Source organism: Myotis brandtii, unplaced genomic scaffold (genome assembly GCF_000412655.1).
Source record: "Myotis brandtii unplaced genomic scaffold, ASM41265v1 scaffold213, whole genome shotgun sequence".
NCBI classification, from domain to species: Eukaryota; Metazoa; Chordata; class Mammalia; order Chiroptera; family Vespertilionidae; genus Myotis; species Myotis brandtii.
Window position 1 is genome coordinate 767,970 of NW_005357962.1, and position 23,051 is coordinate 791,020.

A 23,051-nucleotide genomic window follows, 5' to 3' on the forward strand; every position below is an offset into this window, starting at 1 on the left:
CCCCACCGCCTTGGGTGGCAAATAGCAGGCCCGGATGGTGGCGGGGCAGGCAGGATGGCACTGACCCGCCCTGCCTTTAGTATGCAAATTAGCCACCATCTTTGTTGGCGGTTAATTTGCATATCACGCTGACTAGCCAATGGGAGGGGTAGCGAAGGTATAGTCAATTACCATGTTTGTCTATTATTAGATAGGATTGATTTCAGAGAGGAAGGGAGAGGGAGAGAGAGATGGAAATATCAACCATGAGAAAGAATCATTGATCAGCTGCCTCCTGCACGCCCCCTCCTGGAGATTGAGCCTGCAACCCGGGCATGTGCCCTTGACTGGAATCGAAACCAGGACCCTTCAGTCCACAGGCCGATGCTCTATCCACTGAGCCAAACCATTTAGAGCTGCCATTTACTTTTGATACATCTGTGACATTGTTCATGAGATTTTTTGGCTTGGAATGTTTTTGCCCTGTTGTTCTACCTGGGAACTGCTATTAGGGAAGCACAAAGCTCAGTAGCTTAAGTCAAGGCCTACATTCAAAATTGGGTTCCACTGCTACTAGTAGCTGTGTCACCTTGTGGAATTATGTCTCTAGCTCTTCCATCCCTCCTGAGAATTATGGGTAATAATAGCATCTGCCACTTAATATTTTTTGCGAACAATCAGATGGGATAGTCAAGTTAAAACACCTGGGACATAGTAATTCCTGAAACATTGTTAGCTTAAAAAGTTTAGATGCATTAAGTTCTTACCTGGGCAACTCCACCCTCTTTGCTTTGCCTGATTTCCTTCCAGCCCTCCTCTTCCTTTTCTCCAGACCCCAAGTTAGAACTAATATTGCCCTGCTCTTCCCTCAGCATTTTAAAAGCTGTAGTAGTGCACATCTCACAGTTTACTTTTATTTTAGTTAGTTGGGGGGTATCTCAGTCATTAGGTATGCTTTTTTGGTAGGCGCATGATCCCTTTTCCCCCAGGTGAATGGAATTAAATTAAGGCATTTCTTTCCTTGTTTGACTTTAAATATAAAAACCTTTAAAACTCATAGTGGGTTTCCTATTTTGCCAGGTATATCAGTACAGGTTCTCTAGAGAAACAGAACCAGTAGAAATACATAAGCTGATGCTCAAGTCTTGAATGAGAATTTCTCCTTTAGGGAACCTAGTCTTTGATATTAAGGCCTTCAGCAGATTGGATGAGGCCCACCCAAATTATTGAGGGTAATCTCCTTTACTAAAATGTCAAATGATTATAGCTGTTTTTTTCAGCAATACCTAGATTAGTATTTGATTAAATAACTGAGTACTATAGCCTAGCTAACTTAACACATAAACTAACCACCACACCTACTGTTTAGGCTTAACCAGTCTAGAAAGACACTATCTAATTGGTTAACTATTATAGCAATAAATTTTAGGCTGTAGATACTGATGTCATCAAACATCCAATTGAATATTCATGCATCTAGTTCTTAACAACAGTGTTGTTTTTAGTGTATGGTGATGGTGAGGTTTGTGCATGTTTATCCAACTTGTCTGAGAAGTATGTTCTCCCCATTTTGAGTAAATATGACAGTTATGATTTGAGCCTGTTTCCTTCATGCTTATTTTCAGTGAAAAGCTCTGTATATTGGCTAGATTTCAAAAATTTTGTAAAGAACCTGGTTATTTAGAATTCAGGCCAAGTGCACAGTTGTTACTGTATAGGAAAGCAAACACTGCCTTCTGATTATTCAGTGTGCTCTGAGAAAAAAAGGAATGGAGAATTTGTGTAGTGAAACTATGGCTTAATAAATTCAATGACTGTTAGGCTGATGCACTTATTACATACCATCAAGAATGAAAAATAATGGTTCCCCTGACATATCCCTAGTGTATTCCATTGCAGTTCATTTCTTCTGTTAATCTGTATAACTCCTTCTTATGTAAGTAAAGATTGTCACCTCTGCTTAAAGTAGAACTCTGTTCTATGGACCACAGAACTGCTCTTTTTAAACTAATGCTGTTAGAAAGCAAACAAAATGAATTAGAGCTGAATCAGCTAGAACTGTCACTTGATGTCTTTATGTAATTTCCCATCTGTTGTAAAGATTTTGTACATACTTCCACCATATAAAATATGGACCACGATCTAAATTCTGAACACTATTTTATAACATTTAAAATAAAGAAAAATAGATTGTACCTTTGCTGCCAAATGTAAATACGTAGCTTATACTTTTCCCAGTTGTTAAAATTTGCTAGTCTTATTATATGATGTGAAGAACGTTTTGCTTTGAGGGTGGTTGGTAGGCTCCTGAGTGCTCCTCATTCTGACTTTGGCCGTGTCAGTTAGCAGTGGTGACACCACAGCTGATCATTATCAGAGGGCCATACAACTGTGAGCAGTGTTTTGTTTTTAATCCAGTTTTACTGATTTGAAAAGTTGTTTAATTTTTTTGATAGAAGGATATATATATAAATAAATATAAAAAACCATATATTTTGTTAATCCTCACCAAATGATGTTTTTTCCATTGCTTCTTCCGAGAGAGCGGAAGGGAGGGGAGAAGAGAGGGATGGGTGAGGGGGGTGGAGAAAAAGACAGGGAAGAGAGAGAAACAGAAATATCAATGTGAGAGACACATCAACTGATTGCCTCCCACATGTGCCCTGACCTGGGATGGGGCGTGAACCCTGCAACCCAGGTACATGCCCTTGACCAGGAATCAAACCCGCAACCCATCTGTGCGTGGACCAATGCTCTAACCAATGAGGACACTGGCCAGGGCTAAAACAATATATTTTTTAAATGAATCCACAACACAATTGGTATGAACCTAAGAGAAGCAATCACACCTGTGGTGGTTGCTGACTGACAAAATAACAGACTTTTTTCTTTCCTCTTTTGCTCTTTATTTCACTCATGATATAAGCTCATAGTTACAGAATGTGAATCCATATAATGTGATGCCCATGATCTTGTTGTTTCTGGAATTTTCATATTTTCTGCCTCTCCTAATATGTTTGGGCCCAACCCTCGTAATTAAGTGGCTTCCTATTATCCCTGGAAAGTTCCAATTAAATTTTAGACACAGTATAGCAGGGGTGGGGAACCTTTTTTCTGCCAAGTACCATTTGGATATTTTGAACATCATTCACGGGCCATACAAAATTATCAGCTTTAAAATTGGCCTGCTATATTGGTCAGACATTTAATTAACTCACCCCTAATGCCCTGGCAGGGCCAGACCAAATGATTTCGCAGGCCTTATACGGTCCTTGGGTTGGATGTTCCCCACCACTGGTATAGAGGGACAAGATGACACCAAGATATAGACATGGTTTAAAATATGCAGGCCTAGAAAGTCAAGACTAATTTTATCTGCCAGGGTTGCTTCCTCATTTGAAAAGTTAAAACTTCCTACCCACTGATCTGTTAGATTGGAAGCACGTGTGATACTGAAAAGACATCCCTTCATCAGCCTTTGAAGAACGAAGTCAGCTTTTACAATGTCATAATTTTTGTCCAAAAGGCAAGCCCATTGACCTTCCAAATTGTGTTTCTAAGCTGTTTTTGTTACCCTCGTTTCTTTATGGGATATTCAGCTGAGTATGTTAAAATGTAGGGGCTTATTTCCACCAGTCTCTTCGTCCACCATCTGTTACTTTCCCGGCTCCCTCAGGGTTGCATTCTGCTCCTGACACTCCTGTGTGTTCCATCTGATCATCACTCTTCTCCAAAGTCCCACCTGGGACTCAGAGCAGAGGTTGAGCTACACTGCAGACATCACCTTCAGCAAAGGGAGGCTTCATGGCTCTGCTTTGTGAGGACACAGAGCTTGCTGGTGCATCAGTGTTTGATGTCCAGGGAGAATGAGCTATGAGAAAGCAGCCACTTATAGAATTGGCTCATATTCTTTGTTAAAAAAATTAAAATGTCTTACTTTTTATTCAAGCATAACACACATAAAGATAAGTGAATCATAAGTGAACGCTTTGATGAATTTTCTCATGTTGAGCATAGTCTTGAAACCACCACTCAAATCAGAGAATCCAATATCACTAGCCCACCAAAATTCCCCCTTCCACCTCCTCCTGGTCTCTACCATCCCCCCACACTCAGAGGTAACTGTTATCTCATGAACTTGTTGTCTCTGGAATTTTTGTAAAAAGTAGTTTTACCTACTTTGAACTTTACTAAGATGGCATCATACAGTTTTGTATTTTCTCAGATATCTGGCTTTTTTGTTTCAGCATTATGTTTGTGAGATTCATTTGTGTTGTTGCATTCTTTATAGTTCATTCATGTTCATTACTGTATAGCACTCAGACTACAGCCTGTGCTGGCTGCCTGATTTTGTAAATAAGGTTTGATTGGAACACAGACCCACCCATTCATTTCCGTGTGTCTGGGGCCGTTTTCCCACTCCAAAGGCAAAGTCCAGCAGTTGCAACAGGGCACAGAGACCTTATGGCCTGCAAAGCCAAAAATACTTGCTATCTGGCCCTTTTCAGAAAACGCTGACTGACCCCTGCTGTATAGTATTCAGTTGTATGAATACGCCACAGTTTATTTGTTACTGAGTTTTGTCTTCTTTGAATATTATTGTATGTGTGTCTGGGACAATGTGTCTGTATGTGCATTCCTGGTAGGCATTTCCCTAGCAGTGGAATTGCTGGGCCACAGTGTATAGCTATGCTCTGCCTTATTAGATATTGAGGAACAGTTGTCTAGTCCTCACTCGCACCAGCAGTGCATGAGAGCTGAATTGCTCCAGGTCCTAAGACTTGTGTCCTGAGATCTTCATTTTTAGTCATTTAGTCATTTTTAGTCAGTATATAATTTTATGTCACTGTGGTTTTAATGTGTATTCTCTTGGTAAATGATTGAGATTAAGCACCTTTTCCTATGCTTATTGTCACTTGGATATCTTGTGTGGGTGCTCTGTCTTTTTCTTATTGTTTTATGTGAATTCTGTATGTATTCTATATGAGTCCTTTGGAGGATATATATATTGAAAACATCTTCTTTCATGCTGAGACTTGCACCCTTATTTTTTAAGGTGTTTTTTATTTTATCTTTCTGAACCTGTAGGGGATCAGGATATGTACCCCACAATATGCCAATGGTGGCATATTTTGAACTGAAGGAAATTGAGAAATAGCAGACACAGGAAGACCTGTCTTCCCCCATCTGCCTGAAAGCAGGGCATAAGTTTCCATTTTTAAAGGTGCACCCATCTTCCAACCAGAAAGAGGAAAAAGTTTTTTATCACCAGAAATTGAGTCTTCATAACAGATCTTGCTAACCAATTCTTATCTACCATACATTTTTTTTCTTAGTCATATTTCTACAATTTATCATCCTTAAGAATCCAAACCTTTTCCTTTGTTTAGTCACTTCTCTAAAATGCATCGCCCTTTGTTAAAATGGTATATAAGTCCCATAACTGCCTCTTTGGCATTTTACTTCTTTTCTGTGATATCCCCCTGCATATAAAAAAAAAATATTAACAATAAAGAAATATATGCCTCTCCTCCTATTAATTTCTTTTTATCAGTTTACTTTGCATGTGCCCAGGAACTGAACATGAGAGGGTAGAGGAAGTTTTTTTGTCTCCTGCAAACACAGAGGCAAGTGAAACCAGACATATTATTTGTAGATACAGGACAGTAGCTGTCCTCGGCCTTGTCAAGGCACACTATCCCCAGGAAGCACCACAGCATCAATAGATTTCTAATAAGTCCTGCTTAATTAAGAGTGTGATTTGCTATATTGTTATTTGTCCTGGGGTCTTTCACCTTTCACTTATGAATATTAAAAGCCATTCTAGGGTCTTAGAGTCCTCAATTCTATGGGTGTGTTTCTTTAGCATTCCATATCCATGCTGAATATTCAAAGATTTTATTAGGATGCAGTGTGAAATATTTGAACCAGAAATGTGTATTATTTTGAGGACTATTATTTCTTAAGATCCCTGAGTTTAGAAATTTAGAATTTGAAGCTGATTAACTTAATTTTAGGTTGCATCAAATGGAATAGAGTAGATGTGTGTTGTAGGGCTAGACTGTATGATTCTTTTGGTCAATTTAGTAATTCTGCTTTTGTTTCAGTTTTATAAATAGCATTGCAGGGCAGTATTACTTGATTAAAATGTATTTTGTGTATTTGTTTTGGTGGTCTGCAGATGATTTGATCTTGAAAATACTTAGAGATACTCTAATATTACAGACATTTTCTCTTAATTTAAGTGCAGCTGCATACTTTAAAAAGGCTGGTTTGCTTTCAGAAAAAAAGATAAGTTTTTTATGCAACTGTTTTATCTTGGTGAAATTTCTTTTGTACTTTACTTTTTATTTTTATACCATTTTTAACTTTTTATTTCTCTTTTTTTAGGTTATACATTATTTCTGTGGATGCTAATTGTCTAAATTTCTGTAGCCATGGCACAAGACTATAGTAAGTACTATACCATTCATCCTATGATGTACCTGCTTTAAATGTGTTGACTTTGTCTTCAAATTTCTCATTGGAGCAGTGGAAATATAGAAGCCAAGTTTTTAAAATCGACTTTTCTCAAAGGGGTCAATTCATGTCTTCATCTGCTTCTTGGGTCTTTAGCCATATATATAACTACATATCACGACAGTCTTACTCAGGTTATTCTGTAAATATTAGCAGAATGCATATTGGGGCTGGAGCCATGTCATGTATCCTACTGATCCCCCCTGTCACGAGCTGAGCAACTGACTGCAGCTCTAAGGTGGGCCCAGGGATTAGGGGCAACCCTCTCTCTGCTTTGTCCATGATCGACCCATCGCTGACAAAACATCAACTAGTGTTGGGCATTACCTGGCCAGAAGGATGGTTTCAGGAATGGCCCGGTAATCCCGTTCTAGCCTATGAGACTCCAAGGTAGGCTTGCCAGGAACTTGTGGCAGAAATTTTCTGATAAACAGAGTACAGGGAGAGCCTGCCTCTCTTCTTCTGGATGTTGTTTGGTGCCAGTGTGAGGTCTGATGTGTCTGCAGCCTGAGCAAGAAGCCACACAGGGTGGAGGACAGAGAAGCCAGTCCCGGAGCCTGTCTCTCCACCAGAAGTCCAAGCTGTTGAGCCAATACATTTCCTTTCTGTTTAAGCCAGTTTGCATTGGGAGCCAAACATCCCAAGTGATTCACTTAATCTCCATTTATTTTTAGTAATCCATTAGTTTCTCCCTGGGGAATGTGGGAGTAATTGCAAAGTGTGGCACATGGTACCATTAAGTTAAACTGGCAGAGTGTGCTGGTGTGCTGGTGGCACCCTCTTCACACTTAACAGTTAACAGGTAGTGATTTCGTATTCCAAGACAGGAAGATAAAATATATCACTTTTAGATTTCCCCCCTCCTCCTGAAGGTTTTGCCTTTTAATCAACCCAGTTTGTTTACCAATTCTTTGGAGCAGTTAAAAACCCAGGGTAAGCCTCCAAACCGCAGCGCCATTTCTCTGCCTCTGAGGAACCACTATCCTGGTTTTGGTCTTTATTCTCCTTGTGCATATGTTTGTCCTTTTACCACACATGGGTGGTATGGTTTTTTGCATGCTTTTAACTTCAGGCAATGTAGATACTATGTCTATTTATTGTTCAGAATCTCAGTTTAGAATAAATTCAGGATCAGGGAAAGAGGCTGTAAATTAGTTCTCAGATGCTTCGCCAAAGATTGATTACTAGGCATCTTAGTGATCTGAACTTTTAAGTGGCTGATGCATTTAATCAACATGCTGACAGCCTTTTAACTTAGGCAGTAGTCTGGTGCTTGGTCACCTTCTGAGTTCACTTTCTGTACCTGGTTCTGCAGTCCTGTGCAGGTTTGGTACCTGCAGGACACTTTCAGACCAACTGTGTCATCAATGAGCTTTTCAGAATGTGTTCGTTCCTTTTTTATTTAAATAGCTCTATTCATCCTATGGTCAGTGTGCTTGCTTTTGGGATACTTAGGTAAATCTGGGCATTTTTCTATACTCTGACAATTAGTTGTCACACTTATAGAACTTACTTCTGTGTTTTCTAAATTTGTCAGTTTGTCCTTTGTGCTGCTAGCAGCAGTTATAAAAGAGGCATCCACTCCAATGAATAGACTGTGCAGCATGGCACCTGGAAACATAGTACTGTGAGGGAGGAAAAAAATCATTTTTCTTCTACCCCTCTAAGCTCTTCTGGCTAGACTAATGATCAAATTCCCAAAGCAAACAGTGTCCAGCCAGTAAAGTTTCCTGGCTGGCTCGCCAAAACCCTTTTAAGTTCTTCTAGCTGGACTAATTAATTAACAAGGACAAATTAACAGGAGAAAATGACCAAATTTATTACATGTGCACCTACAGGGGTTCCATATGAATATGAGACCTGAGGACAGATCAAGCAGTTAAGGCTGATAAGCCACCTTGGGGGATGGGGAATGGAGCGTGGGGTTGTGGTTTAGGACTTCAAAGGGCAGGAAGGTAATTCACATGGAGATAGAAAAGCAAATATTTGATAAGTAAATGTTTGCTGGACCATCCTTAACAGGACACAGAGGACTTTGATCAAAAGGGCCTGGCTAGGTTCCTCCCTATTACACACTACTGATGTTAAACTGCAGTTATCTGTGATGACATCTCCCTTCCTTTAGGTCCTCTAAATTTTTTTTAGGCAGTTAGGGGGAAGGTTAAAGGTTTTTCTTGAGTCTTCTGTTTCTTAAAAAAAAATAATAACCAGCTTCAAATAATCAGTATTCTAAAAGGCATGTTTTGGGGTGGCAAACTATGCTTTCCCCAGTCTCCCAGTCACTTGCGAACCTCAGAAGTGACTGAGGTTCTCAGTATCTCAGTCCCTTGCGAACCTCAGAAATCTTTTCTGTGCTGTTTATTTCCGTTTGTGCCCCAGTGTGAGCCTTGGAGATAATTTTTATCATTCTTGTCTGAAATGTATCTTAGATCATTTAACTTCTGCATTCAGAGAGCTCTATTTCTCTAAATCTCAACCTCTCTCTCTCTCTCTCTCTCATCTTATTACCCCTTGTTCTTGTTTGGAATGTTGTTATTGGACCTGGAAACTGAATAGTCCTTTCCATTTAGAGATCATTAATTCTTTCGCTTGGGGAACAGAATTACTGATAAAGTGCCAGAGAAAGATTGATGACAGTCAAAAGAGGATTTCTTTCCTTTTTACTTTCAGGGTTATCTTTGCTTAAATGTTTACCATGTGAACAAAAGGTAAACGCAAAAGAGTTTTACCCCTTAATTCATCTATATTGTATCTATATTACAGGAAGGAAAACAGTAACATCTTTTGTTGAAATTTAGGTTTTTTTGTGCTTGTGCATGTTTTTTGTTTTGGTTAAAAGAATGTGTTCTTGTTTTAATTTTATTTAAATTACTTTGGTTAAAAGAATGTGTTCTTGTTTTAATTTTATTTAAATGTAACTATCTTTAGGTTTTTTTCCCCTTCATTGTGGACCGAGGCTCTTAAATTAAAATGTTGCCACTGTTAGAAGATTATAGCCATCAAGTTGAAACACCTAATCAATGAGGCCCCTATGAAAAGAGCTACTAAGTCTCTCCCCTTGGGATACAGTCAGTTTTCAAGATAGTATGTCATTTTGTACATCAGGCCAAACACAGACACAAGAAATGTAAGATATCCTATAATATGTCTTATATCCATTTTCTTGTTTTAAAAACTTTAATGTTATGAGTACTTTTAAAGGGAAAAAGCCTATTGAAAGTTTTATTTAAAAAAATTTAATTCAGGGCCCTGACCTGTAGCTCAGTTGATTAGATTATTGTCCATCCCTATGTGCCAAGGTTTCGGGTTTGATCTCCAGGTGGGGAACATACAAGAAGCAACTAATGAATGCATAAAGAAGTGGAACAAGTTGTTCCTCCCTCCCTCCCTCTGTAAAAAAAAACACACCCAAAACAAAACAATTTTTTGTTTCTTGTGGAATGACGTCTTCTTACTTATTTTCTACATAAAGAGATTTGTAGACTTGGCTTGTTTTTATACCTCAAAATGAAATGGTGCCTTTGTGGGGGATGGCCCACTGGGCTGAGGGGACGTGTAGACAGTGACTCAGATCTGTAATTAGGTCCTGCTTTCCAAACCCTTGTTGACTTGAAAGTGCTGGCCATAGACCATTTAGTCTGGGAAAGTAATACATGAATCATCTAAATTGGCACAAATTATCTGGAATGCTATTAAACGCTTTCTCCTCTCTATTCTCATTGAGGGAATTAGAAAGGGAGTCTTGTTCTTTGAGTTTTAAAGTATCCTAGAGGGTAAAGATACATCCGTGAGAGCACATGCCTTCCCTAGATAGAATGCAAAGCAGAATGTCTGACGTTGGTAAAGCAGTTCCGATTTTGTGGGTCTGTGTTACAGCATTCCTCCCCGCTTTCTATCCTTTCCTTTGTGAAGAAGGTGGTAACTGTTGCCTGTCTTCTAGCTCCAGTTCACTCACCCCCACCCCACCCTGTTCTCTCAGAAAGGGAAACCCAGGGGCTGCTTGTCCCTGGAGTCTCAGCTTAACCCCATATTGGAGGTAGGAGGAAGTTCTAAAAGTTTATATTGTATCTGTTTTGCTTACTCTAACTTGTCCTATGCGTCATCATCTCTCACAGTTAGGATGGAATTTTGATATGCTTTTCTTCCCTTTCTCAAAATGATGGGTCAACAGATGTATCGAGACCTATTAGGCACCTGGCAATGAAGTGGGTGGAAGTTAGTTTTTGTCTTTACTAAATAGTAACTTGACTTTGTTTCCATTTATTTTATAACAAAACTTTAAAATAATCATATACATTCTGAAGTGGAGGACATTTATAAGACATTTAGGAATAAAGAGAAAATAAAGACTATTCTTAGATAGAAAGTGAACCTTTTAATTAGTTTTTTTTTTCTTTTGGGTTTTCTCTGATGGTGCATTAAGGGTCCTGCCCAATACTTATTATCTTACTGTGCCTGCTCTGGAGAGAGAGAGAGAAAGAGAGAGAGAGAGAGAGAGAGAGAGAGAGAAAGAAAAAACAACAACAAGCAGTTTTATCCAATTTGTAAGAAACACACCAGCCTTTCAGCTTGTAATGTGAGTTGACTTTTTATCCGTGGGTAACTGTGTCTCTTCATATTGGAGTATGTGTGAGTGGGCATGGCAGAGGAATGCATCTTTTGATGGGAAGAAGGAAGCCATAGCTGGCTGTGTAATTTTGTGTTTTGCAGGCGTAACTACTGTTTTGTGTCTGTGGTTGGATGTGCATGAGCCTGTGAATTAGGTTGTCTTCATCCGTGGCAGTGCTGTGTGTTACACATTATCATGTTCACTTTGGAGCTGTTAAGACTCAGGCATTCAGATTATAACATTGTTAGCAGACTGCTGAGTTCAGTTGAAAGATTTTAGAGTGAGTTTCTAAGAAACTAATCGGTGAAATATTTCATATCAGTGAATACCCTTGATAAAATTCCTTTATTACGTGGTTAGTTACGCTCTTTTTTCTTGATATAAATCACCAAGACCTTCAAATTAGCGATTTATAAGCTGCTGTTCACTAAGAACTGTGATCCTGTTTGTCTAAGGACTTGTTTAGTTTCCAATTATCCTTTTCACTTGGTCTCTCTTTGCAATTAGGAGCCCAAACACCATTCTTTAGTACCAAGTACAAATCGCCCAACCTTATTATCCTTATTTTGCATATTGTATAAATAATTGGGTCATTAGCCACACCTAAACAGAGGAGTGTGAAAGGTTTTACCTTTAGTGGGAGTTTAACATCACTTTAGGGCAGCGGTTCTCAACCTGTGGGTCGCAACCCCTTTGGCGGTCTAACGACCCTTTCACAGGGGTCACCTAAGACCATCCTGCATATCAGATATTTACATTACGATTCATAAAGTAGCAACATTACAGTTATGAAGTAGCAACGAAAATAATTTTATGGTTGGGTCACAACATGAGGAACTGTATTTAAAGGGCCAGAAGGTTGAGAACCACTGCTTTAGGGCTTCTGGATTACTGTGTGAGTTATTTCTCCCATGGCAGCCAGTGTCCATTGCTAATGGGTGCAGTGACTGAGACCTCAGTCAGGAATTCTGAAGTTCTAACGAGGTGAAGAATACCTAAGAGTTTCACCTTCCATTGCATGGCATCCCCTCAGTATCAGATGTCTTCTAACTCTGGAAATGAAATCGCAGTTTCTGAATGAATGCTAATCTCTGATGAGAGCTTCCCACCCTCACTTGTTTATTTTTTTAAATTCTTGTCAAATCAATAAAATATCGTTAGTCTGGTCTGTAGGGTTAGGTGCCCCCTCTGTAATTGAAGTGCTCTGATAAAACAGTGTGTGAAGATAGACCAGCTGTCTCTATTGCTGTCTGAGTAGTTGGCCCCATCTCTAAAATTTGGTATCTCCATTGTATAATTACATCGTGGCCTTGTTTTAAAGATGGAAACGCCAGTATATATCCATTCACTGTGCAAGAGTATAGAGCTTGTTGGTTGTAAAGATTCAGGCCAACATCCAGCAATTATTGTTGCTATAATTTGATCCTTTAATTGTATTTTGCTCAGCATTTGGAGTAACATCCATTCAGTTGTATTTGCTTGAAGCATCAAGAAAATCTCAGTTAACACTCTTTCTTCCAGCAAAATCTATAATAATAAAAGCGTAATATGCTAATTAGACCAACATCCTTCTGGACAACCTTCCAGACGAAGCCGGGGCTGTGAGGGAAGCTCGGGTCTCAGGTGCCTGCCAGCGGCCGGCCGGAGGGAAGCCCGGGTCCCGGGTGCCAGAGAGAAGCTGGTGCCGGCAGCTGGGGGAAGGAAGGCCTACTCTTGCACGAATTTCGTGCATCAGGCCTCGAGTAACTTCTATAAAAATGATACATACTTGTGAAAATGTAGGAAAGCAGATAAGCATAAAGATGAAAATAAAAACCACCTGCAATTTTACCATCCAGAGTGGCTGTTATTAACATTGGCTGATAATGTGTTCTCAGAGCATTTCATTAAGAAACACCTCACACCAACTGTCCATAAAGGGACTGACTGAGGTGATGGTCCCCAGAAACTCACCTACTTATATGGTGTGTGTTAAAGTTAATATCTTCTAAGTTACAAGTATTTCTTTCTACAGGTTGACATCTCATCATAGGATAAGGAGAGAGCCTCTTTAAAGAGAAGTTGGACTCTGGCCTATTCTGATGATTTCCCCCCCGCCCCCCATTTGTTAATTATCATTTTTTAAAATAAAATTTATTGGGGTGACATTGATCGACATGATCATACAGGTTTCAGATGTGGGTTTCTATGTTACAAGATCTGTATATTACACTGTGTTCCCACCACCCAAAGTCGAATCTTCTCCCATCACCATATATTAGGATCCCTTTCACCCCCCACCCCCTTCCCTCTGGCAATCACCACACCGCTGTTTGTGTCTGAGTTTTATATCCCACATATGAGTAAAATCATAGGGTTCTTAGCTTTTTCTGACTGACTTATTTCACTGAGCATAATGTTCTCCGGGTTCATCCATGTTGTGTAAATGGCACTGTTTCTTCCTTTCTTATGGCTGAGCAGCATTCTGTTGTGTATATGCACCACATCTTTATCTGTGGTCGCAGGACACTTCGGCTGTTTCCACCATGTCTTGGCCGCTGTGAATCATGAACATAGGGGTGCATATATCTTGGGGAATACATGATTTAGAGTTTTTCTGATGATTTCTAAGGAGAGATTTTCTTGTGTAGAGTGGGTTTCTCTATGAGGGCGTGAGCTTTTCAAGTGAAAAGGTCATGTAAAATAAGCTGCTACATAGAAAGAGTAGAAGAGTAATACACTTTTCAGAGGAATGTCTTCCGTTCCCCTGGGAGAAATATAGGCAAGTCAAGTGACCAAAGACTGCACGAGTTAGTTCTCAAGGGGTAATTGTAGGACAGTCCCTTCTGGATATATTTTTTGAATGTGTTATGTCTGTCCTCACCACATTCTTTCTCCTGTGCTGCTTCTGTCTGTGCAGTCAGTCCCCTGTGCTGGAACAGCTCCGTGTAACTGAACGGTGCAACCCTGCAAAACAGCTTACGGAACCCTGCCCTAGCTCATCATCTCTGACTGTCCACTCCATGCTTCCATTTACAGTAACGTGGGAGATTGTCTGGTTTTCAGATCATCGCACCACAGAGACTCTAACATCAGACTTCACCCTGGACCTGAAGGTAGTTGCCCTTTGTGGTGTTTGGATAGTTTCTGAGCATTTGTTTGTGGGCTTCCTTCCTTGAGGCCCAAAATAACATGATGTGCCACAGCCCGTAGGCTTCATAGGGCTGCTTCTGAGAGAGTTCTTAAGAGAGGCCTTCTCCCTGCCACCAGCTGGCCAGGAATGACCCCACAGCTCCTTGTCCTGAGGCCATTGTGGTGTAAACAGAGCAAAGGATAAGAGCTTTATCTTCTGTCCTCTCCTCCAAGTAAAGTGTCCAAGTTGTGTTAAGGGAAGTCTGCATTTTGTGGAATCATTCGGTTTTGGCGCTGTGTTCCCTTAGATTTTCGCCTGGAATTCTTTGGGAAACTCCACCCCTGGAAGAAAGTGAGGATTTTGAAAAGAATGTGTTACAGCAGCTGTTATTGTTAGCGAGAGCACAGCACAGTCTTTGAAGATTCTTCGGCTCCATAGCAGTTCTCTGGATTTCACTTTTGCGACTGCAGTCTCTTCCACTACTAAGAGGCCAATTTGAATTATATTAGGCAAATATTTCCAAGTTTTAGATTACTTTATGTTTGTATTGTTGTATTGAGTGTTGGGAAACACTCAAATGTTGAGTAATTGGTGTCATAATATGTTTTTAGTTGTAAGCATCAAATTGAGATTTTAAAGAGAGCAAATTTTAATTTGTTTACAAATTTTTGTCACTAATAGTAACCCTATTTTTCCTGTGTGTTTTTGTTTGTTGGTTGGTTTGTTTTTACTAATGGGACATTTAGATTTTGCATAACCATGTTCAGTAGTTCTTAACTGTTGACATTTTATCCCCAAATGTTGGGTTGTGTATTAGTTGGTTTTCTTGCACAGCACTTAGATTTATTATAGGGACCTATTCTCAGCCAGAGATAAAGAACCCTCTCTATTTGTTTATTTGCTACTTGGACTCTTAGCAAGTTACTATACTCTCTCTCAGTGGTTACTAATTCTGTGAAATTTGCTACTCAGACGAAAAGACAGTAGTTGTTTTTTTGTTTTAGAAAATTTGTGATCTAAAAAGTGAAACGCCACAGAAAAATTGCTAATTCCATCATTACTCCTTTACCTGTTTTGTTGTTGACTGGAGTCATATCAGATAGTTACCATTTTCTGACCAAGGTCTGAGGACAGCTTTTGAGCAACACCTAACTTTTCAGTTTTTGGTGTTTTTTGTTGTGTTTTTTTCAGTAGTAGATGCTCAGTTAATAGAAAGTTGGACTGACTTGCTGACTTGTTAACCGTAACCCTAATCCTTGTTTCTTTCCTTAAAATAGCTGCTGTTGATTTTCTCCCAGATGAATGCCTCTTTTATTAATTTTGTGAAGCGTCTATGAAATAAATTGAATACTTTTAAACAAGCGAACCTTCTTTCCTATTGTTATACACCAGGATCTCTTTTTCTCTAGAAGGGTGCGAAGTGTGAGAAGTTCTTTTTTCTTTATTTCAAAACAAGAGGGTACACTGTTGTCTAGTTCCCAGAGAGGTGGTATCCAACCATACTTACATTTGATATTTGTGGTACATCAGTCTTCCACAAATTGGTTGAAATAAAATGTTACCCTAAAACTTGGTCAGTCTTTGAGATTCTTGGAGTCCCCCAGAGGTGGTATGAAACCACAGTTCAAATCACTGCCTTAGAGATAATCCTCTCACCTGGGACACGGGGCTGCCATCCTCGTCGAGGAAGACACTAATCTGTCACGTCTGGCAGAGTGGGATCTGGGTGCTTGAGCATTTCTCTTCGGCCTTCTCTAGTTTGCTACCTCAGATCTATCTGTCCTCATTACCAGCTCTCTAAACGTCATTGTCTGGTTCACTTTCTTCCTATTACTATAAAGTAGAGGCAGAGACATGGAACTTTTTGGAGTTTGTATCTGTTTTCTGGATACAAAAGGGCAAAGTAGGCCTAATCCTATATGTTTCAATGCTGGGAAAACACAAAAACAAAAGAACAAAGAAAGAAAAGCCGAAGTCTGGTTTCTTAAGTAGTTGCAGTCTTTCTTTCTCAGACCTCCTTTATGGGGCATGTTTGTTGAATGCAGGGCACCACTAACTGGAGTCCTGGACTGATAGCTTCTTAGTTGCTGTTTCTCAGCACAAGAGAAGACACACTTATTTTGATTTTGTTAGTTTTTTCCTCCAAGGACAGAGGGGCTACTTTGTGTTTCCTGTGACCTTTGTAAGGCTATGTGGTTTGTCTGGTGCTGGGATGCTCCTGTGGTCCTGGGTGGGCGTGGCCCATTTTCCCAAATGAGATAAGGAATACAGAAATGCTCTCTGATAAACTGTAAAGTGTCAGAAATGGGGGAGAGTATTGTTGTTGCCTTTGACAGTCCTGTTTCCAGGAAAGAGCTATTTTTTTTTATTAGGCCACTTTTACCTGCTGGGACCTTTTGCAAAAGAAAGCACTTAGCACATGGAACAAATGTAGCCTATATTGCATTAAAATGAGTTGGTATTTCATAATGTTTACTGCTAGAGGAGGCACTGCCCTTTGTGTACGGCAGAGTTTTTCTATTGGTAAAGACCATGAAGTTTCCTGGCCACGTGAAAAATAACTGGCTTCTGTAATTATTATTTCAGAGTCTCAATCTCACTTTTCATTCAGCGAGAGGACCTTTATCTGACAGCTAGACCTGTACCTTTGTTAAGCCTTTAAATAGATTACTGCTTTTTTGGGTGGTTTAACTCTTGCCCTCAGGCTTTTCAGTTTGTACAAATCGATGCAAGAGACTACTCTCACGGAGAGATGTGTGCCCTGGACTACAGACGGCGTAACCCGCAAGAAGAATTAAGAAAGGGGGAAAAGACATTTCCTTCCCCTCGCTCCCGGAGTGATTAGAAAGCGGAACTGTTGTTTAAGTCCCCAAGCCCCTGTGGGTAAACAAATGCCGCTCCTGCTGCAGATGTGATCCTGGCGGGCGCCTCGTTCAGTGGGACGATGCCAGGTCACATTTGGAAGCGGGCCTAACACTGCTTCTGCATGGGCAGCAGCACCTCATCCCTAATGCTGTTTGCATGTCATGGTAAACCTGTGCTGACTCTGATGCAGGGCTCTGAACATACAGTGTCACGGAGATGCGACCTTCCTTGGAGCTGCCCAATAGTTTACATTGACAAGCCTCTTGGAGTTGTTTCAGAACACTAATCACTTGCTGTCAGCAGCTTGTTCCGCTCAGGGAAGAGCTGGGCTGATAACTGCCTGTTTTGTGAGATGCCCTGATTAGAGGGACATTTCCGAGCCCGCTCTGTCTGTCCTTTCCAGTGTCTTTCGAAATCAAGTTCTGTGAAAGGCTGGGATCAAGCTAACTCCTAGAATTTGTATTAAGGAATTTTTTATTTTGTAAAGTACAGTATCATTATAGCTGGGCTAATGAAAAGGTATCTTAGAAGTGACGTCCTAAGAAAAAGAAGGGCATAAAATGAGAGAGAGAGAGAGAGAGAGAGAGAGAGAGAGAGGGAGTTAGTTAGTTTGAGATTTTGTTCCCCAGCACATGTTATTATTTTGGCTCAAAGAAACTTTTATTTAAAAGGGGGGAAAAAAAGAAAAGGATGTAGTAGCAATGGGTAAATTGGCCTTGATGAAAACATTTTAATTCTTAGGATAGAATTCTTCAGAAGAGAGATGGTGATTAAACTTATCAGTTCTTTAGGCATCTTAAATTATTTAATGACCTCAAAAAGAGTTCTCCAAAGCAGCGGTCGCCAACTGGTGGTCGTGAGGTCCAAAAGGTTGGCAACTGCTGCTCCAAAGTATAGAGAAAAGAAAGTTGTAGCTTCCACAGCACCCAGACCTGTTCATGCTACACGGAAGATAATTTCTTGTCCCCGCCTCTAGCGAGTTTACTCCATCTGAGGAATCAGCTCCTTTGTTGGACCATTTATTAAATGTTAACTTCCACCTGTTGGTGAGTAAATTAACCTAGAGAACATGTTCCATTTGTAGACTGTTTGGCTAATCTAAGGATTCTCATGTTTATTAGTCTGTGACATCTCCATCTTAAGTTAAGTAAATAAAGGCCCAAATGCATAGTCATTTGTTCAAAGTAGCAAGACAAGTCATATAAAGAGCAGGAAACAGATGGGCCCTAGCATACTTTCTGTAAAAGTTAATCCATGTTGACACAGTGCATACATCATTCAAAAGAGAGATTCCAGTCCTTGGCCAGATATTCTCTCACTATTTTAGGCAAATATTATAACTGCTCCACAGTAATAACTCAAGGTTCTCACTTTCCATTGGGTGGCACAAGAATTGAAAAACACCCAAGGATCAGTAGTAATAGATTGACTATTAGGTTAAGAGAGAGGAAGGAGTCAAAGACAGTTGTTGTTTTTTTTGCAATCTCATGGATCCAATCTGTGAGAGAATAAGCCTATTTCCAGCACCCAAACACCTGCACTTCCTTTGTTCTCCATACTTAAGTCCACAGTTTCCCTATTCATCATGTTCGTTCTGTGGTCTCCCACCCTCTCTAGTTGCTAATCCTGTAGCCATCTCATTCCATTCTCTCCTCTTATCTCTTCATGCCTTTTCTTTACCCGTAAATTTCCTTCAGCTCTTTCTCCAGCACAAATCCCCTGCCCAGCTCTCTCATCTTCTCTTTCTTGTTTCTAGTTTGGGGAAAACAAAAAAGTGGGGGAAGGGGAAGGATTACTCTACCACTCTTTTATACCTTTATTCTTTCGTCTTAAAGTTGTTTTTTGAGATATACATGCAGTAAAATGCATAGATCTTAAGTGTTCTTTTTAAAAAAATAAATTTTATTGTTTTTTTACAGAGAGGAAGGGAGAGGGATAAAGAGTTAGAAACATCAATGAGAGAGAAACATCGATCAGCTGCCTCCTGCACACCTCCTACTGGGGATATGCCCAAAACCAAGGTACATGCCCTTGACAGGAATCAAACCTGGGACCTTTCAGTCCGCAGGCTGACACTCTATCCACTGAGCCAAACCGGTTAGGGCTTAAGTGTTCTTAAGATTTGTGTTTCTAGTTATTGGCTGTTATGAATAAAGCAGCTATAAGCATTTTTATAAAGTCATTTTTTGGACATATATTTTCATTTCTCTTGGAGAAATACCTAGGAATAGAATTGTTGGATCTTAAAGAAGATGTGTGTTTTACTATGAAATAAACTACCAAACTATTTTTCTAAAGCAGTTTTGCTATTGTATACCTGCAGCAGCAATTTTTGAGGTTCTAGTTGCTCCACATTCTTACTAGCATTTGGTATTATCAGGGTTTTTTATGTTTTATTTATGTATTCATTGATTGATTCTTGCATGTGCCCAGACCAGGGATCGAACCCGCAACCTTGATGTATGGGATATTGCTCTAACCAATTGAGCTACCCGGCTAGGGCAAACATTGTTGCTTCTTTACTAATTTACTACCCTAAGCCCAACTCTACTTAGATTCCTCACTAAGCACTCAAGCCCATGTTTATTTGACCTGTCAATTCTTCACAAATTTATTGTTTCTTTGTCTAAAAAGTGTAAAATCTATATGCTTTGGTCATTTCTTTAGGTCTCATATCTATGAGATCTCTGTATGTATGCCTTAAATTTTTTTCCTCTTCTGTTAATCTGTCTTGTGTCAATTCAATTATTAGATCAGCCAAAAAACAGAAACAAACAAACAACAAAAAAATAAGGGTAGAGGGGATTTTTCCCTCTCTGATACTTAATTAAAAAAAAATTGGTATTCAGTGTAAAAGTGAAATGAAAGGTGTGATTATATAATGAGATAATTATTTAAACTATTTGATCATGAGCGTTGAGCCTTACCCTTCAGAAATTATTATTGCTGTTTTTATTTTTAAGCGCAAGTCTGCTCTTTTGTTGTTGTTTTTTCCTAGGATTAAAAATACTTCACCTTTATTACACTTAATAAGAGTTCAGAGGGATTCAGCATGTGGTTGTTTTTAAGTGCTGGACAAAGACTTGGGAAGTCCTTTTGAAGGGTGATTACAGCGGCTCCCTTGGCCTTATACAGGGCTCTGGGGCTCATTAGGTGTGATATATTCCCATTAATTGCTTCTCTCTGAAATTCTGCCTTTCCAATTATTTTATCATCTCTCAGACTCAGTCTTTTTAATGCCATGAGTCTTCCTGCTTTCCCTCTCCAGGATGCTTGCCCTCCCTGGCAAAGAGCTCTTCCTCAGGGGAGCGAGTAATTCCATCGTGTCTGTCCATTATAAGCCCTAGGACCCCTTTTGATTATTTCTGGTGTCTTATTTATTCTCTTCTTATCTCTGCATAGATTGCCCAGATAGAGTCAGATTGGGCAAGGGCAACCAAAGGACTTGTACCAGTGTGCATGCATATTAGCTTAACCAGTGGACACAGACACTGGGGCGGTGGGGGCTTGCCCAGGGTCAATCAGGGAAAAAGGAGACACAGGTAAAACTTTAGACAATAAAACAACAACAACATTTGATATGTTCAGTCACAAGTTAACCAATTGGGAGGAGATTTCAGTTTAGTTACTTTGAACTAGGTCTGTATTAGTCCCATCGTTTAAATGGGCCATGTGTTGACTCCCTCTGGTAATTGTTCCTTTTTTGAATAACAGTGTACCCAAGTTAAGTTCCAGCCAAGGATGCTAGGAGTCTTTCCAAAGAGACTAATGCACTGACCTGTGGGTCCCTGTCAACCGAAACTTCCCTTGGAGAAGTTTTATTGTTTACTTATTTCCTTCTGTATTCCTTTTTCCTCAGTTGTGAGAGTTTTTGATTATGGAAGTTGAGGATCATGACAGTTGAAAATAATTAGAAAAACGGGGACATGGGATTGGGAGTAAGAAAAAGGGGCCAAACATTTATCAGTAGCAATAATGAAATTTCTTTGCAGCAAAACTTCGGGAAAAAGAAGGGCAAGGATGCCCTAGCTGGTTTGACTCAGTGGATAGAGCGTTAGCCTGCGGACTGAAGGGTCCCAGGTTCAATTCCAGTCAAGGGCACATGCTCAGGTTGTGGGCTCAATCCCCAGTAGGGGGGGGTACAGGAGGCAGCCGATCAGTAATTCTCATCATTGATGTTTCTCTCTCTCTCTCTCCCTCTCCCTTCCTCTCTGAAGTCAATACAAATATATATATTTTTAAAAAAGTAAATCCTTAAAAAAAAGAAGGGCAAGGATGGACAGAAGTCTGTTCCATATGCTTGGGTTCCTCTGTGACTCCTGGGAGAGGAGCTCAGAAGGGTGTGACTGAGGCTTTAAGCCAGCAGTTCTCAACCTGTGGGTCGCGACCCCTTTGGCAGTCGAACGACCCTTTCACAGGGGTCGCCTAAGACCATCCTGCATATCAGATATTTACATTATGATTCGTAACAGTAGCAACATTACAGTTATGAAGTAGCAACAAAAATAATTTTATGGTTGGGTCACAACATGAGGAACTGTATTTAAAGGGCCAGAAGGTTGAGAACCACTGCTTTAAGCAAAGCAGCTTAAATAAGTCTACCAACACATCTGAAATGTGTTTTACTTTGTTTCTGATTTTCCGGAGAGATCTGGAAAGTAAGAATAAAAAGTCTAAAAGGCAATGGCTGTGTCGGAAGAGAGCTGGACCGGCGAACATCTTGATGTATATTATCTGTTCTGAGCCCTCTTCCCTTCTCTCCTGAGTGATGTCATCTAGTTCCGTGGCTTTAACATGCCATCCCTGTGCCTCTGTGATTCCCAGTTCTGTATCTCCAGCTCAGACTTGTATTTCTAACTGCCTTTCCCTTCTCTCCAGATAGATGTCCGATAGACATGGTCAGCACAGAACTTTTGATTTATATCTAGAGCGATCAACTCCTCCTGGTTTTCCAGGACTTTCTTGGTGTTGACCCTGCAAGTCTCACATTGTAGGAAGCCTCTCAGTCCAGGCAAGCCAGGTTGGTTGGGCATCCTGTTTATAGTTTTTAAAACTGTGTCTCTCCCAGCCTGAGTTCCTCATAGTCATCCATCTAGTTGCTCCAGATAAACATTCCAGAGTTGTCCTTGATTCATCAGTATGTCACGTTTCTTAACCAAACTAATCTATCTGCATTGCTTTCTCTCTCTACCTCCCAAAATACCGAACTCTCCTCTCTTCTCCATCTCTGCTGATTTCCCCTTAATGCAAGCCCTTTGTACCTGTGCTAGGTCATGTCATGAGATGAGGCCGTGGAACCCGGCATCTGCCTCACATTGCTCTTACCAAGGCCTCTGAGCATCCTTACAGTCTGACTAGTAGCCCTGTGCATGAATCCATGCGCCAGTAGGTCGCTGCCGCCCTCTTGTAGCTCTCCTCCCGCTGCCGCCCTCTTGTAGCTCTCCTCCCGCTGCCGCCCTCCTGTAGCTCTCCGTAGCCCACTTGTACCTCGCTGGCCCACCCTACTGAAGATCCGTGATCTGGTCATGATGCGCTTGGTTGTTACGCCTCAGGGTGTAACGGCTAATTAGCATATTCCTCTCTTATTATATAGACTAGAGGCCCGGTGCACAAAAATTTGTGCACTCGGGGGGCGGGGGGAGGGGTCCCCCAGCCCGGCCTGTGCCCTCTCGCAGTCTGGGACCCCTCGGGAGATAACGACCTGCTGGCTTAGGCCTGCTCCCGGGTGGCAGAGGGCAGGCCCAATCCCTAAGTGCAGCCCCTGGTCAGGCTCAGAGCAGGGCCGATTGGGGAGTTGGGGCGCCGCCCCGTCATGCACAGAGCAGGGCGGATCGGGAGGTTGCAATGCCACCCTCAGTCACGCTCAGGGTAGGGCCGACTGGGGGGTTGGGGCACTGCCCCCTGTCACACTCAAGGCAGGGTCGATGGGGAGGTTGCAGCACCACCCCCTGTCACACACAGAGCAGG

General features: G+C 40.7%; 1 protein-coding gene across 13 annotated transcripts in view; it reads left to right on the forward strand.

The window, feature by feature from the left end:
- SIPA1L1 (signal-induced proliferation-associated 1 like 1) overlaps positions 1-23,051 on the forward strand; it is a 330,175-nt gene that overhangs the window by 147,872 nt on the left and 159,252 nt on the right. For 9 of the 13 annotated variants that reach the window (XM_014539293.1, XM_014539298.1, XM_014539304.1 and 6 more), the window contains 2 exons: positions 6,370-6,432; positions 14,011-14,202. The gene's annotated coding sequence lies outside the window, so the exon portion shown is untranslated. Of the gene's footprint in view, positions 1-6,369; positions 6,433-14,006; positions 14,203-23,051 lie in introns of all 13 variants that reach the window. The other 4 variants (XM_014539295.1, XM_014539296.1, XM_005865778.2 and 1 more) reach the window with 3 other exon arrangements.